At 42.7% G+C, this 16408-nt stretch overlaps 2 protein-coding genes across 2 annotated transcripts in view; both read right to left on the reverse strand.

Annotated features, from left to right (window-relative positions):
* Window positions 1-718, reverse strand: part of LOC126926987 (A disintegrin and metalloproteinase with thrombospondin motifs 3-like) — a 120878-nt gene extending 120160 nt beyond the window's left edge. The window contains exon 1 of the mRNA XM_050743297.1: window positions 607-718. The gene's annotated coding sequence lies outside the window, so the exon portion shown is untranslated. The remainder of the gene's footprint in view (window positions 1-606) is intronic.
* Window positions 1-16408, reverse strand: part of LOC126926974 (uncharacterized) — a 118613-nt gene that overhangs the window by 70598 nt on the left and 31607 nt on the right. The window lies entirely within an intron of this gene.

The following is a 16408-nucleotide window of genomic DNA, read 5'->3' on the forward strand; positions in this document are numbered from 1 at the left end:
AAGTCTACTCGACTCGACTTGATAGCTTAAACGCATGATTATTAAAAGCATAAATTAATATCTACGAGCAAGTATTCGTGGAATAATTATTATGATATAAATAATTATTTCAAAAGTATAATTTCAAAAATATCAATTCGGTATCACCGTGAATTTCATCCTGCAAATTTCTTTAAAATTCTTGACAAATTTTGGTAAACGTATTCCTCCAGCAAATTTGTCTATTTTTCTATTTTTTTACATTAAATTAGGCAAGATAGATAAAGATTCGTGCAATGGACAATATACATATGTGTAATAGACAGGGAATAATAAAATAAATTAAAAACAGCGAAATATAGATGAACGTGTAGAAGATCAAGCGAGAGTGGAACGCAATAGGGAGAATAATTGTAAACCGAGTTCCTTTTAAGGCTGAAGATAAGCTATTCTTATATTACATGCTGTTATTATTACTTTTGTACACGATAGATTGGAATATCAGTACAATTTCTTTCTTTCAGTAATATTCGATGATTCGTTAATTTATTAACCGCTATATTGTACGTGGTAAGTAAAAAAGCAACGATTGTACAAGAATGGCATTTGGAAAAATATTTGACTTACTTGATAATCTGTTCCTTTGCCATTTAGGACCAGAGAAGTATCCAATTTCCTCGGGATTTGTTATTTTATATAGGTTGGGGTTGATAATCAATCTCGGATCCACTCGGATTGGTTATCACACCTTTTATTTTCTCTCTTATACAAAACACCAAATCACACAGCAAACGTTTAAACTCTCCCAATGCGTCTTAGCAATTAAGGCGTGGTCGACTCCTATGACAAAAGAGCGTCGTTAGGAGTCGTACCAACACAACCCTAGTAACCTTTTAGTAACTAGCGGTCATACCAACTGAGCATTTCTCAACAGGATTTACGTCGATCGATAATTCTTCCACTATTGTATCGTTGTATTCTGTGGAGACATCGTCTTTTTCATCGTACAGAATCAATTTCTCAGCTTCTGGGTATTCCACGTCGAAGACGTCACCGGAAAGATTATAAAATCCCTGAACATCGTGGCTTAAGGAATCGCGTTTGCTTCGTTTCGACTTTCTCTTACTTTCTTCAACTTCGAATTTATTCGATTTCCCTGTAACCGAATTATCAACGTTTTACCACGTTTGCCTGTCTTATCTTCGCTATTCTCGTTACGGATAAAATGAAAAAATAGTTGCAAAATTTCTGAAATTGTAAATACGACCAGACTGGAACGTATCAACGACATATACGGTGTCACAAAATTGTGACAAGTCAATATTCCAGTTGTTAGTTTGTTGAATTTACGCCACCGCTGATTAAACGTATCACGCTTTAATAGAAAATTCAATTTCCCAGCGGGGAAAATGGAATTTTGCGCTAATTAAAGTATTGCGCTTTTGTACAAAATTCCATTGTTTTCTGTTGCCCGCGAAAACGCAATTTTACGACGGACATTTCAGACAAATTTCCATCAGACGGCTTTCCATCCGTAAAAAAGAATGCTATCTATAAAAGTGTCAATGGAAATTGATCAAAGTAACATCAAACAAACCCGTTTAAACAGCGAGGTAAATAGACCAATTGCTTTTAACAAAACCTGTATCGTTGCTCTTAACCGTTTCACTTTTAAATATCAATCGGCGCTGTTCCTCATTAAAATTTCGATTCAAATCGAACGAGAAATACAGCGTAACACTTGGAATTTTCTATCGTTTCTCAACCATACTTCGAACATTTACGTCGCATTCTTCGATTCATAGGATCGCGATGTTGGATTCTTCGATTTCGATACAAAAACGTTTCACAGCTTTCGACGCGGGCAATTTAATTAAGAGAACAAATAATTTGTTTATAAACTGCCAATTACGTGCCTTGAATTTCCGATATATGCAATAAATTTCATTGCTACTTGACCTAAGTGGGTCATAAAGTTGCAACCGTGTAAACCGTGCCACGTAATTTTATTGCATTCAATTTTCCACGTTTCCAACAATTTATCAAATTAGAATTTATCCGCGCATCGTACGAAATTTTTCATAAAAATTGATTAATAATAGTAGATATATAGCTCCTCGTATTCGTAAAACAGATTTTTAATCTGTAAACAACGAGTCGTGGTAATTACGATACGATCGATTTTCAACTTAGCAAAATTTGTTTCCATTTAACATTCACATCCAGATTGTATTTCCTTTGTAATAAATTAATTATATAATTAAATAAATTTATTATTCGAACCGATATTCAGATACAGTTCGAGTATACTTGATAAATTTTCAGACTCGATTCTCCAAGTCGAAAATGAGAACGTTTTATCCTATACTTTTTCTTCATTTTTCCACAAGGATTCGCGTTGTTCTCGCTTTCAGACGTTGTTCCGTTGCATCCTGTATATACGGGGTGTGCGAAAACCGTGTGTTTAAACCGTCAAATTGTAAGGAGTTGATTTACAGACAAGAAGAAGAAGAAGAAGGAAGAACTTTATATAATGTTCGTCAACGGACGTTTCTTTACAGAATTACAAACGAGTATCGTTCGTACGAAACAGGTAACGACGCGTTTTCCATCGCAGCGTGCAAAAGTTCGCTGTATTATCGTGTCAGCGCAGTTGCATGCTTTTTATCATGCGACAACAAGCCCGTGTCGTTAATAGCTACAATAATGATACAATGAAAAATTATTATCTGGTATGTTTGATTGGTCGTTGGAGAACGTTGTCCGTGTGCTCGGATAGAAGCCTGACATCGATCAACGATGGGAGTAATACGATCTCGTACACACAGTTGCTAACAATTCGATCGAGTTGCAAAAACCGCGTGTTTTTACTCGTTGCGCTAGTTGTTCACGCGAACTCGCATCTCCAGAATAAACCTTCCGTTTTACAGTTGCGAAACCATAAATACAGAAAAGAAAACGCAGTTCTTGAAACTCTGACGAAACGCTGATAATACGGTCAATTGTCGCGTGCCGTGGAATGGAAAATTCGTCGTTACTTGTTTCATACGTACGATACTTGTTTGTAACTGTGGAAAAACGCGTTTATTGCCCAGCTTCGTACGACATGTTTTTCGGTAAATATTTACAAAGCGGACAATCTCGCCATATTCAACGGCTTTGAAATATGTTTGCCAAGGCTAATATTCCGAACAACTTTTTCCTGTAATACTCTTTACCGTCGCTCTGCTTTCCGCGATATTCGCAGCAATTTCTGTCTCGACGACAGCGATGATTTCGTAGTTTCGCTTTTCTCGATATCACTGCTAAAGCTTTTCCTACCTCGAATAACGACGCAAAGCTTCGTATGAATCGTATCTATCCTGTTACTTGATACGCGAATTTAATTCGCGGTAGCCTCAGTGATGTTTCTTCCCTGTGCGAGTTGAAAATGATTATCAGAAATGCATATATATGTCGGGTTGGCGTTAAGATTAGAGTTAGGGTTAAAGGCGTGAAACGAATCCCTATTGGCGCTAGACGTGATCATTATGCAATAGAGGAGATATTTACTAGTGCAAATATGACTATGATGGAATTGGACAAGTAATCGCGATAATTAGACACTCGAGAAGCTAATGACAATGATCCTAGGCTCAATAACGAATCCGCGGTCAAAGGGATGACGAACTTTACCCTTCGTTAGCGCCTAAGTTACACTGTACGTTAGAGAAAGGGGCAATTATTACGTATACGAAAGACAGGTCGATTACTGATGAGATCGCACTGGAGAGTGACTCTCCATCGCGGTGACGCTGTCGAAGGAAACTATGATGGGTGTGCCTAAGGGCACAACATCATCGGATTCGCGGAGAAATGTCTTCGTTCGAAGGGTGAGGGAAATTGACGTTGCTGTTAATTGGTCAATTTCCATGTTGGTGGTTAGAGAAAGATATTAGCTGTCCTTGGGGAAAGTTGCTAGCGAGAAGCGTCGTTCGTGGAAGGATAGATTTCTCTTATCTTCCCATAGTTGGGGCACAGGCCATTTGTCTATTTGAGAGACTTTGTGTAATTGAAATTTAATATTCGTAGCGGGTCCTCGCCCAGCTAAACATATACTGCGAAGATGCGTTGGCATCTGGCAATCGTCTTACCCGAAGGACAAAGTCTGCGTGTGGCGAGCCACGGGACAGAAATCGTTGAAATGTTTACCGTCGTGCCCCGTCCCAAGTATTTTTTTTATGGAAAGCTATAGAGTTACTTCATGGCTTTGTTAGATAAAACGTTCATCCCTTGACCGCGACTACGTTCAGCGACCGGTTGTCGCCTCGAGCCCGAGCTCACTATCATAAATTTCGAATAAGTACAGTCGGATCGAATTACAACAGTTTCTTAGTGCGGCTATGATGAAATCTGGATTACAGCACTAAGGGGGTCCTCCCATCGCTTCAAAGGAGAGGCTCCGGTGTTCTTTCATCTCCGACACGGCCATTCTGATTATCACACGTCCTCGGGTGGATCTAAAATATTGGGTTTTCCTAACATTAAACTTGATATAACTGGTATTTTGTTCCTTTATAGTTTAGCTAAATTATATTGTACTGGTCTCTTTATGGCTTAACTAACTGTCCAAATAGGTCAAGGGCCCAGGTTAACAACAAAAATTTCGATCGGACGTTCAATGATAAAGTAGGGAGGAAAAAAAGACACAAAAGTCAGTATCATTACGGTTAGTATTCAAAGCGCCAGTTGCATTTTGTGAGTTACCGGTCAGACCGTAATGACATGACAGATCATTTTCGATTTCATACACGGATGAGTCTCAGTTTGTTGGATCATATTACCGCACTGGGCGTGTGTGGACACACTGAATGCGGGTGCATTGACGTAATAGGTGTGTATGGAGACACTGAATGCGAGTGCAGTGTATGGAGACACTGAACACGAGTGTGTAACGTAAATCACATCAGAGACCAGGACACACACACACACCTCGGGCAGGATGGTGTCCCGGTCGGCATACTTCGAACCCGATGGACCGACGAGAGGAACACATGGGGACCTTGGCGACAATGTATATTGGCGGAGTACCTGAGGATTCATTTATGGCCTAACGGCCCTTCCACCAAATGTTCCAGAAGCGTAGCAACGGTCACGTACGCCTACAGGGTAGTAGGGATAATGAGAGAACAGATGACCGAAAGTAAAAAGATTGTAAGACTCACTCTCGTACGGTCACGGCTAGAGTTCGGAAGTGTCTTATACTTGTATAAACCAAGTGAAAATAAAGTCTTGTTCTTCCTTATAAAATTTCTCTTTATTTTTACGTGACATTTTGGCGATCCGTGCCAGGATCCATCAACTTCAAGAAAACGAAATTACGCATTTCGGGCTACGGTCAACTTTGAAGATTGAGGATCAGTGGACCACTGTAACAGAGCAGACACTTTCGACGTTTCGACAAAGGAACACCGCAACGGAACCTTTCCTACGGGTTAAACGATCAAGGTTTCTTTATTTATTTATTAGAATATTTACAATCAATTCTCGTTGAGAATTTTCAGTAACTTAGTTTGGCGTGATACAATGACATGGATTATAATAGTTTTATATTGTTGATTCTAGTAGGACTAATGGTTTAATCTAGTGGGTATTTTCTTTTTAGTCTGCGGATCTGGTCCGTCGTGTCCAGTAGTTGGGTGACTAGTGGGTTGTGGTGGTTGTTGACTCTTGTGCTATATCTGCTTCTGAACTTGTGTATTTCATCTTTGACTGTAGGTATCTTGAGGTCTCGGTGGATTGTTTCGTTCGTAACATACCAGGGTGCATTTAATAGGGATCTTAGCGTTTTCGATTGGAAGCGTTGGAGTATTTCAATGTTGGAGTTACTTGCTGTTCCCCATAGTTGGATTCCGTAGGTCCAGACAGGTTTTATTACGGCCTTGTAGAGGGTTATTTTGTTCTGTATGTTTAGTTTGGAGCGTCGGCCCGTGAGCCAATAGAATTTTCTTAGTTTTTCCTTTAGTTGCTTTGTTTTTTCGGAGATATGTTTTTCCCAAGTTAGCCTCCTGTCCAGGGTCATGCCCAGGTATCTTACGGAGTCCTTGCTTGGGATTATTGTGTTGTTAATGGTGACCTGGGGACAGGTTTGTTTTCGGAGCGTGAAGGTTACATGGGAGGATTTTTTTTCGTTTATTTTAAAACCCCATTTTTGGAACCACTTTTCCATGGAGTCGAGACTTCGCTGGAGAGTGGATGAGGCAATTGCTGGGTCTGCGTGGGTAGCTAATAGTGCTGTGTCGTCGGCAAATGTTGCTATTGTTACCTCGTTTGATATGGATAAGTCGGCAGTGTAGATGGAGAATAGTAGGGGTCCGAGGACACTACCTTGCGGTATGCCGGATTTTATTGGGAATGTTGCGGAAGTGGCGCCTAGACATTTAACTATGAATTGTCTGTTGGTTAGGTAGGATTTTAAGATGGAGTAGTATGGGTGGGGTAGGATTTTTTTAAGCTTGTAGAGTAGCCCTTCATGCCATACTTTATCGAATGCCTGTTGGATGTCTAGGAATACGGCTGAGCAGTATTTTTTCTTTTCAAGGGTTTGGCTGATTATGTGGGTTATGCGGTGGATTTGCTCTACTGTTGAGTGTTGTTTTCGGAAGCCGAATTGGTGATCTGGGAGAGTCTTCAATTCTTCTAGGAGTGGAAGGAGTCGATTCGTGAGCATCCTCTCGAATAGTTTAGACAGGGTAGGTAAGAGACTGATTGGGCGATAGGAGCTGGTTTCATATATTGGTTTACCGGGTTTGGGGATGAGGGTGATTAGTGAGATTTTCCACGCCTTAGGAAAGTGTTCAAGGCGGAGGATGGCGTTAAAGATTGATGCGATGAGTGCAATCCCTTTTATGGGAAGTTCCTTGATTGCTTTATTTCCTATTTGGTCGTGACCTGCTGCTTTCTTGGGGTTTAGGCGACTGATTGCTTCTATGATCTCTGCAGAAGTGAAAGGTTGAATAGGAGGGGACATTTGGAAGGGAGTGTGCAGGTATTCGGTGACGTCCGCTGCGGCTATGGAGGAATGGGGTTGGAATACTTCAGTCAAATGTTTGGCAAATAGGTTGGCTTTTTCTATAGGGCTACGCGCCCATCCACCCTGCGGGCGGCGGATTGGAGGTATTATTTGTGGGGGGCGCGTGAGTTTCCTGGAGGCTTTCCATAGTGAGTAGTTTGAGTCGGCTGTGGGGGACAAGCTGGCGAGATATTTGTGAAAACGGTCATTATTGTAGTTCTTTATGGTTTTGGATAGTTTTCTAGTTGCGTTGTTTAGTTTGCGTTTGTCCTCCGGTGTTCTATGGGTCTGCCATATCCTTCTTAGTCTACGTTTTTCTGCTATTTTTTTTAGTATGTACTGGGGGTATTCGTGGTTGCTGGTGGACGTTTTTGCCGGTGTGGAGACGCGGATAGCGTTTATTATGCTCGCATTTAGGTATTCCGTGGCTGCTTCGATTTCATCATTGGTTTTTAGTGAGGTTGAGGCTGAAGTTGTGTGGGTAAAGACTTCTCTAAAGAGCTGTCAGTTGGTGTGTTCGTTATGAATGGAGCCATTAGGTGTATTCTCGATGATAGTTGAACTGACTGTTACTATCACGGGGGAATGATCAGAGGAGAGATCAGCCGAGGAATTGATTTGGACGTGTCTTGACGAGATATTTTTAGTTATGAAGAAATCAAGGAGATCGGGTATTTTGTTTGTGTCGGTGGGCCAGTGTGTGGGTTCGTACGTGGTAAGGTAGTTGAGGTTGTTAGTTAATATGCTGTTGAGGAGGTTTTTGCCTCTTACTGTAACCAGTCTGCTGCCCCATTGGGTGTGTTTAGCGTTGTAGTCTCCTCCGGCTATGAATTTGCTGCCCAGGGTGTCCAGGAAGTGGTCAAAGTCTTCTTTGGCGATGGAGTGTCTGGGAGGGCAGTATACAGCTGAGGTGGTGATTGTACCATGACAGTCTTCTATTGCTACGTTTGTTGCTTGGAGGTAGTCTTTCTGGAATGGTTGAAGTTCGTAGTGCTTGATGTTTGACTTGATTATGATTCCGGTGCCGCCGTGAGCCTTTCCGCTGGGGTGTTGGGTGTGGTAGAAGTTGTAGCCGTGTATTTTGAGGTAGTTTTTGTCGGTGAAGTGGGTTTCGGATATGAGCATCACATCGATTTGCTGTTGTTTTAAGAATAGTTCTAGTTCGGCTTTGTGCTGAGCTAGACCGTTGGCGTTCCACAGAGCTATTCGCATTGGTTTTATTTTGCTTCTGTGCTTATGAATTTGTCCATGAAGCGTGTGAGTAGTGACAGCAAGTTGTTAATTTGCTCAGTTTGCTTCTCGATAAGTTTTTCGAGTCTGGTAAAGTTGTCCGTGCTTGGTGGGGTGGGAATTCTATTTTCTGTGTGTACACTGTGTGTTTTCGAGTTGTATGCGTTTCCTTGCGTTGCCTGCGCATAGGATACTGTTGGTGTGGTGAGTTTTTGGGGTTTAGGTTCTTGTATGTTTATGTCCTTGGGTCTCAGTTTTGGATACTTTATATTATGTAGCGATTTGTAGGCTGAGCATCCTTTGTAGTTCGCAGGATGCTCTCCTTGACAGTGGATACACTTGGCGGGGGTTTCCGGGGATTTAGTGCATTGGTCAGTGGGGTGATTACCTGCACATTTTACGCACCGGAAGTTGTGATTGCAGTATTTCTGCGTGTGGCCGTACCTTTGGCACCTCTTGCATTGTATTATTTCTTTCTTTACAAGAGGTGGCTCGAACTTAACTATGGAGTTCATCAGCCGATTGATATTGTAGATTTCTTTATTGTTTGTTTTTTGTTTTAGGTCTATAAAAAATAAGGATAGTGGGTTTTTTGTGATTCTATGCCTAATGTTACTGATGTTAGTTACTTCGTGGCCGTGATTTGACAGTTCGCATTTTAGTTCGTCTAGATCGACTGAGTGATGGATATTGCGTAGCACCACTCGAAATGGTCTTTCTTGTTTGAGCTGGTATGTGTGGAATTTGGCGTTTAACGTTTTTAATAGCTTGGTTAACTTTCTATAGGCGTCTGGGTGGGACGGCAGTATTTTCACTTGGTTGTTGTTAATCTTTAGCTTGTAGTCTTCTTTGCTGATGTCTTTTTCGATAGTTTTAATCATTGACTGTATGTCGATTACGTCGTTAATGAATATCGGTGGGGGAGGGGGAATTCTTTGAGTATGGAGATTATTTACCTCTTCGGTTGTAATCATGGAGTCTTCCGTGGACTCCAGAATTGAGAATCTATTGTAGGTAGTCACTTGGCTGGCTGATGGTTTGGTTTGAATCTTGTTTACATTTGTCTTGGTCGGTTCGAGCTTTCGTTTTTTCGTGTGGTGGTCATTTACCAGGATAGTTGCGTTGCCCTCTTGCCACGGGGGAGGAAACATGGCGGTGTTATAATTTTGCTCCGGGGAGCCTGTTGGAAATGATAGAGCCATCATCGAGCTAGTTAGTTCAGTGTGAAAGAACTAGTCGAGAGGCTGTTAACCCCTGGCTAGGTTTGTTGGATTTGCTTTCGTCAGCTGGGCGTCACGTGGAGTTTTGTGAACTTCACAGGGCACTGGACACACGTCTGCACGTCTCGGCACTCAGCAGCAACTGGATGGTACTTGCTATTTTGTGGACTTTGCCGGGCACGTCTGCACGCCTCGGCGCTCACGAACGAACTGCCAAACGATCAAGGTGAGCAAGCCCTGGATTCTTTTGTCAAATACAGATCGAGAACAGACAGCACAATTAGTATAACAATGGCAACGCCACGAGAAGACAAAACCGAAACTGTTAGCGCCGCTTTAACTAACAGCGGAATAGACCCAACAGTTAAAGCTTTGCTTGATGCAATGCAGAAACAAATGAGTATGCTTGCACTGCGTATGGATGAAGTTGTAGCAAAAACAAAAACGGGAAATGTATCGGAGGCCAGTTCCCTAATAACCGTAGACGAAGTAACCCACACCGCTAAAGATCTATCGGTCCTTCGAGAATCTCGCCCATTACTTCAAACACCACCTCAACCATCCTGGGAAAGGACTTTTCCTGAACAATATACGCAACCAGAGCTAAAAGCTGAGAGTGCATTAAAATGCATTCCGATATTAAACGAAGAGGAAATAGAACAAGTACTAAAAGAAAATCATGACTTGGTAGGACATCCCGGAATACAAAAGACGTACGACAGAATCCGAGGCAAATATGATATCCCACACCTAATAGACAGAATAAAAAGCAGAATAGGAACTTGCGCGACATGTCAAACATCAAAGACTACTCGGATAAGAGGAAAGGAGGAACCACAGATAACCGACACCCCGTTAGAATCTAACGACAAAATCGCTATGGATGTGATAGGCCCGTTGAAAAAGACCAAGATAGGAAACCAATACATTCTCTCTATACACGATGAACTAACCAAATATTTAATACTTGTGCCCCTAAAAACACAACAGACCCAATCAATCTGGAATGCTTTATTGAATCATTACATTTATATATTCTCCGCACCGAAACGTATATTAACTGACAGAGGACAAAGTTTCATTAGCGAGCTAATGCAACGATACGAAGAAGCATTTAGGATCAAACACATAAAAACCACCTCATTCCATCCACAATCCAACGGAAGCCTAGAACGAACACATGCTGTAATATCCGACATGTTAAAAGCTATACAAAACGATAATGAAACAGAATGGGATCAAAACCTAAATTTTGTGTGTCTAGCATATAACACTATGGTTCATGATGCCACTGGATATACCCCTTTCGAACTAACATTTGGACACAAGGCCAATCTCCCATCTACCATATCCCAAAATTCGCAAAGAACATACGCTGATGAGGTCAGCTTCAGGAAACGAGAATGGGATGCCAAGCTACTTAAAGCCAGGGAAACTCTAATGAAGAGTAAACAAAGATACCAAAGAGATCAAAGAAAAAAAATTATTAAACCTCAATCCATTTTTAGAGAAGGAGATTTAATATTAGTTCATAATGATCATAAAAAACACAAATTAGATACTGAATGGTTAGGGCCGTACACCATTGAAAAAGTAAAAACCCCTTATTACGAAATAATGGTGAATGACTCGATTAGGAAAATACATGGTAATCGTATTAAACCTTATTTTCCAGGACGGTCTTCACCTTCTCCATAAGTAGCTGTTATGCACTTTGTTTTTGTTTTGTCTTGTCGATTAAGACAAAGAAGAAAACACACTTTTAGCCAATTAGCCTCCATAAAACAATCCTGAAGAAACACTGAGATTTTAGAGGACCAAAATCAATCTAAGGAGGGAGGTATGTAACGTAAATCACATCAGAGACCAGGACACACACACACACCTCGGGCAGGATGGTGTCCCGGTCGGCATACTTCGAACCCGATGGACCGACGAGAGGAACACATGGGGACCTTGGCGACAATGTATATTGGCGGAGTACCTGAGGATTCATTTATGGCCTAACGGCCCTTCCACCAAATGTTCCAGAAGCGTAGCAACGGTCACATACGCCTACAGGGTAGTGGGGATAATGAGAGAACAGATGACCGAAAGTAAAAAGATTGTAAGACTCACTCTCGTACGGTCACGGCTAGAGTTCGGAAGTGTCTTATACTTGTATAAACCAAGTGAAAATAAAGTCTTGTTCTTCCTTATAAAATTTCTCTTTATTTTTACGTGACAAGTGCATTGATGTAATAGGCGTGTATGGTGAGGTTGCTAGTGTCACGTCGGAGACGCAAGAAATCACGAAACCGATAGATCGCCGGTGATCTTGTGACAACGACCATACCCAAATAAAATAAATAAATAAGAAAATCCTACAATGTTAATATTTATAATCTAATATTAAGATTATTATATTATATCGTATTAATTGTTATATTACAATAGGAAAATTAGAAATCAATCTGGGAATCTACGTGGAAGTTACAAGCGAAGCTCCAAAATAACAACTACGTTAAATATTTTTTGGCAGGAAAATCATTGGGTAGAAACTAGTTTTTATTTAAACGAAAGCCAGTTTTCAATTTCTCCAAAAGCGATACGATTCAAGAATTTTAATCGTTAATAATTCTGATTACGAATAATCATTACGAACGATTCGATTTGTTCCTCGGTCGCTCGATAATAATTTTAGATCATGGGAATTTAATTTGAAACAGTAATCAATGGAAGTGACCTGAATTTTTGTTCGGTTATCGAACAGTGACCATTATCAAGGAAAACCGAATTTTGCTTTGGTTACCGATAACCATTATCGATGGCGAAATTGATTTTCGATTATCGCCAAGCAATGTCGATGAAAAAAATATTTTCTAGTCACATTCGACTATCGTCGATATTTATTGACATTGCTGATAATCGGTTTTCACTGGCAACGTAAAGAAGCCTAATTATAAAACTGATATGTTTTATTAAGCAAAGAAAAAGATACGAAAATGTACGAAACAAAGCATAAGATAAAAGATATCACGGTGCAACTGTTAATAAAAATATTCTACTGCGATATCTTTCATCCTATTCGTTTCATATATTTTCATATCTTTTTGTTTGCTCGATAAAACACACAAGTTTTATGAATAACTGCGAACACACGTACTATTGGCTTGTTAACTAGGTGATTGCGGGTTTTGTCATTAGATGATATTGACAAAATTCGCAATCACCTAGTTTCCAACCCAATAATTATCAGTGACGTTAATAACGATTGATAATATAGCCAGTGATAATTGACAATGTAGAGCAAATTTTTGCCATCGATAATGGTCATCGATAACCAAAATAAAATTTTCTCGACACGGATAACAGTTACTCGTAACAGAAAAAAAAAAAATATTTAAAAATCCGATTATTTATGTTGGTTACTGGTAACCAAAATGAAATTTCTCTCGTCGATAACGATTACCGGCAATCAAAAAAACTTTGATCCGTTTTAACGGTTGTTCGCGATCAAAAATTTTTTAATTAAAAACATCAACCTTCATATCGCAACTTTACAAACTTCTCTTGTAACAGTTATGATGTCTTGTAATTGTAACATTTATGGCAAATATACATTTAGCGAAAAATTAGTATACAGCATGAATAGAAGTAGTCTTAAACATTACAACTGGTGATAAAGATCGTTTCGCTAAATATCGTGGCTTAACACAGCGAATAATTGACTGCTCAAATATTTTCATCGTCTTTGCGCGACGAATATTTTATGTAACTTCTGGATACGGTTTCGCAGAGAAATTAGAAATTTTAGAAATTTCACAATCACGTATAATCGTGGCTCGTCGTGCTGTTTTTTTTTTTTCTTTTGCGTGGGGAGGGGAAAATGCTATTACGCATGCCCAGTGACCCGCATCACTGGGTTATGTGGGAGTCGGTCGGATGTCGTTGCCATACCCACTAAAAACCCCTCCTCCTTCTTCCTCCGCTTAGAGGGCAGACAACCCCGGTAAAACCTGTCGGCAGTCATCAGGGTTGTCCTTTCGTGCCCCGTTGTATCTACTTCTTCGGGCAGTTACTGCTCATGTCGTCCTCTCAGCCAGTTCAGAATACTGGGCTGGTCTCCTTCTGCGGTTTTTCGTTGTTTCGTGTTCTTGCCCTCATTGCTCCGCGTAGTTGTTGTTTCGCTCGTTCTCCTCCTTGCCTCTTCCCAGGCCCTCGCTGTCACCCTCCTGTGACACATGACGGTCTTGCAGAATTGCCTGAATTTATTCCAGCTCTCGTCCTTGGCGGTCACCGTGGCGATCAGATTGCCCACGTCTATCTTCCCGCCCAGAGCGTTCTCCAGCTCGATCCTTCTGTCCGTCCACTTCGGGCACGCGAAGAGGGCGTGCTCTGCATCGTCGTTCGGGTCTCCACAGTCGAGACAGTTGCTGTCGCTGTCCCTGCCAATCCTTTTCCTATAGACACCGAAGCTCCCATGCCCGGTTAGCAGCTGCATGGTGTGGTGATCGATGTCCATCTTCTTTTTGGTAAATAGCAGCGCACTCGGTATTAATTTCTTTGTGATATTTTCCTTTTTGTAGTTGTTCCACTCCTTCTGCCAGTCCTCTTGGGCCTTCTTGCGAATCGCCTCCAGTTCCTCCTTCAGCTTGCTGCCGTCATCCGTGCCAATCCTGGACCCATGGATCTTGTTCCTCTCGTAGGTCTCTCCGAGCATCTTTATCTTTATGTAAATCGGGAGATTCCCGGTCAACACGCAAAGTGCCGCGTGGGAGACGGTACGGTATGCCGTCGTTGTTATGCACAGGGCCGTTCGTTGTGCTCGTTTCAGCTTTTTCCTGTTCTTATCGGTATTCGCTGCTCTAGCTCACACCGGTGCTCCGTAAGTTACGATGGACTCCCACACATTGTAGTAGAGCCTACGAGCCAAGCTGGGCGGCCCGTTGATGTTGGGTAGAATTCCCCTAAGGGCTCCTATTAACTTGTCGGCTCTATTACACACCATCTCGATATGCGCACCGAATCTCCGACTGGAGTCGATGACGACTCCGGGATACCTGATGCGATCGACCGTTTCGATGTCCGAGGAGCCCAACCTGAGTTTCACCACTCTCGGCACTCGCAAGCTTGTGATGAGCATGACCTCCGTCTTTTCTCTCGCCAGGGTGAGCCCGACACTCGTGCACCAATCGTTGGCGATCCTTAGCATCGTGTTGACCTTGGCGGAGGCCTCTTCGTTCCTCCCGACGGAACATGTGATGGCCAGATCATCCGCGAAGGCGGTTGCTCTGACCATTGGCATGTTGTCGAGTCTCTCGAGCAACCGGTCGTATACCAAGTTCCACAGGAATGGTCCGAGGATGGATCCCTGCGGAACTCCCGCCGCCACCTCGTGCTCCACCGTGCCGTGCTGGTTGCTCACGATGATCCTCCTTCCGGATAGGTAACTGCCGATTAGCCTTTTGACCTTCCATGGCAGCTTCCTCTTGTCAAATTCCTCGTATATGATCTTCCAGCTGAGCGAATTGAAGGCATTGCTAATATCCAGGGTGATCATCACGCATACTACCTTCTTCCGTTTGCAGATGTTGGCAAACTTCATCACCTGCGTGATGGCATCTACCGTACTCCTCTTCTTTCTGAAGCCATATTGCCTCCGATGGAACGGGTCCATTCCGATGCATCTCTCGATGATCTTCTTAAAGCATTTTTCCCAGATCTTGCTCATGGTTGGGAGTATGCTTATCGGCCGGTACGCGTTAGGGAGACAGGGATCCTTTCCCGGTTTCCTTAGCAGTATTACTCTGGCCGTCTTCCAGCAGTCTGGGATCCTTCCTGATTCGGTGATGCCGTTGAACGCCCTTGTCACGAGCTCGCTCCTGCGACTCGCTACCAGCTTCGCGATCTCGCCCGGCACGCCATCGACTCCTGCAGCCTTCTTGGTGTTCATTCTTCCGGCGGCATCGACGACATCGCCTTCGCCGATGGTGACGCTGAGGCTAATATCTCCTTCTTCTTCGGTCTCTGCCTCTTCGCGGCCCTCATAATGGGGGGTCCGTGTCCCAAGGTGAATAGCCTCTGTAGGACTGCCTTCACCATGTCGATCTGCATGTCGTTGGTTGGTCCCTTGCTTTTACATTTCTTCATGACCGTGCGATAGGGTTTGCCCCAAGGGTCGCTCTCCAGTATCTTGCAGTATTCTGCCCAAGCTGTTTTTTTTTCTGCGGGCGATCTCCTTTTTTAACTGCCTTCGGATCTCCTTGTAGGCGTTGACGAGGGGCTCGGTGTTGCCGGCATTCTTCCTCCTTTCTCTCGTCACCTTCCTGAGCGCTTTGTGCGCCTGCGCTCTCAGTTCCGCGATCATCGGGTTTCACCAGTAGTTCGCGTACTTGCGGCTCGCCGCACAGTTCGACTTCCTTAGCATCCCTTCGCACGTACCTTCGATGCTCTTTTGCAAGGGTTCGGCCCCATCCTCTCCGATAGCCGCGCTGAGGTCCTCCTTCTTCATTGTGTCGTCGAATCTGCTCAGGAACTCCTCCGGCGACATGTCCTTGGTCACGTACCTGTAGAACTTCGATACGGTTCGGGTCTTCCTCGCCTTAAACCTGTGGAGCACGTACAGATGGTCCGAGACCGAGTATTTGTCCAAGACCGCGCTTCCGGCGTGTATCTCGCTGACGTTGTTGGATACGCTTATTATGTCGGGGAAGCTCGTCTTCCCGTTCATGAAGAAGGGGTACTTTTCCTTGAGCCTCAATGGAAACACCCGGTGGCCGCTTAGTGCCTCCATTAAGACTCTCCCTCTCTTGTCTGTGGTCGATCCTCCCCAACAGGTTGACTTTGCGTTGAAGTCTCCGGCCACGACGACCTTGTCGTGTCTTCTAGCAACGCTCTTCGTCATAGTCGACAACGTGTCTATGTATTTGGAGTATGCTAGCTTATT

This window comes from Bombus affinis, unplaced genomic scaffold, assembly GCF_024516045.1.
Source record: "Bombus affinis isolate iyBomAffi1 unplaced genomic scaffold, iyBomAffi1.2 ctg00000068.1, whole genome shotgun sequence".
NCBI classification, from domain to species: domain Eukaryota; kingdom Metazoa; phylum Arthropoda; class Insecta; order Hymenoptera; family Apidae; genus Bombus; species Bombus affinis.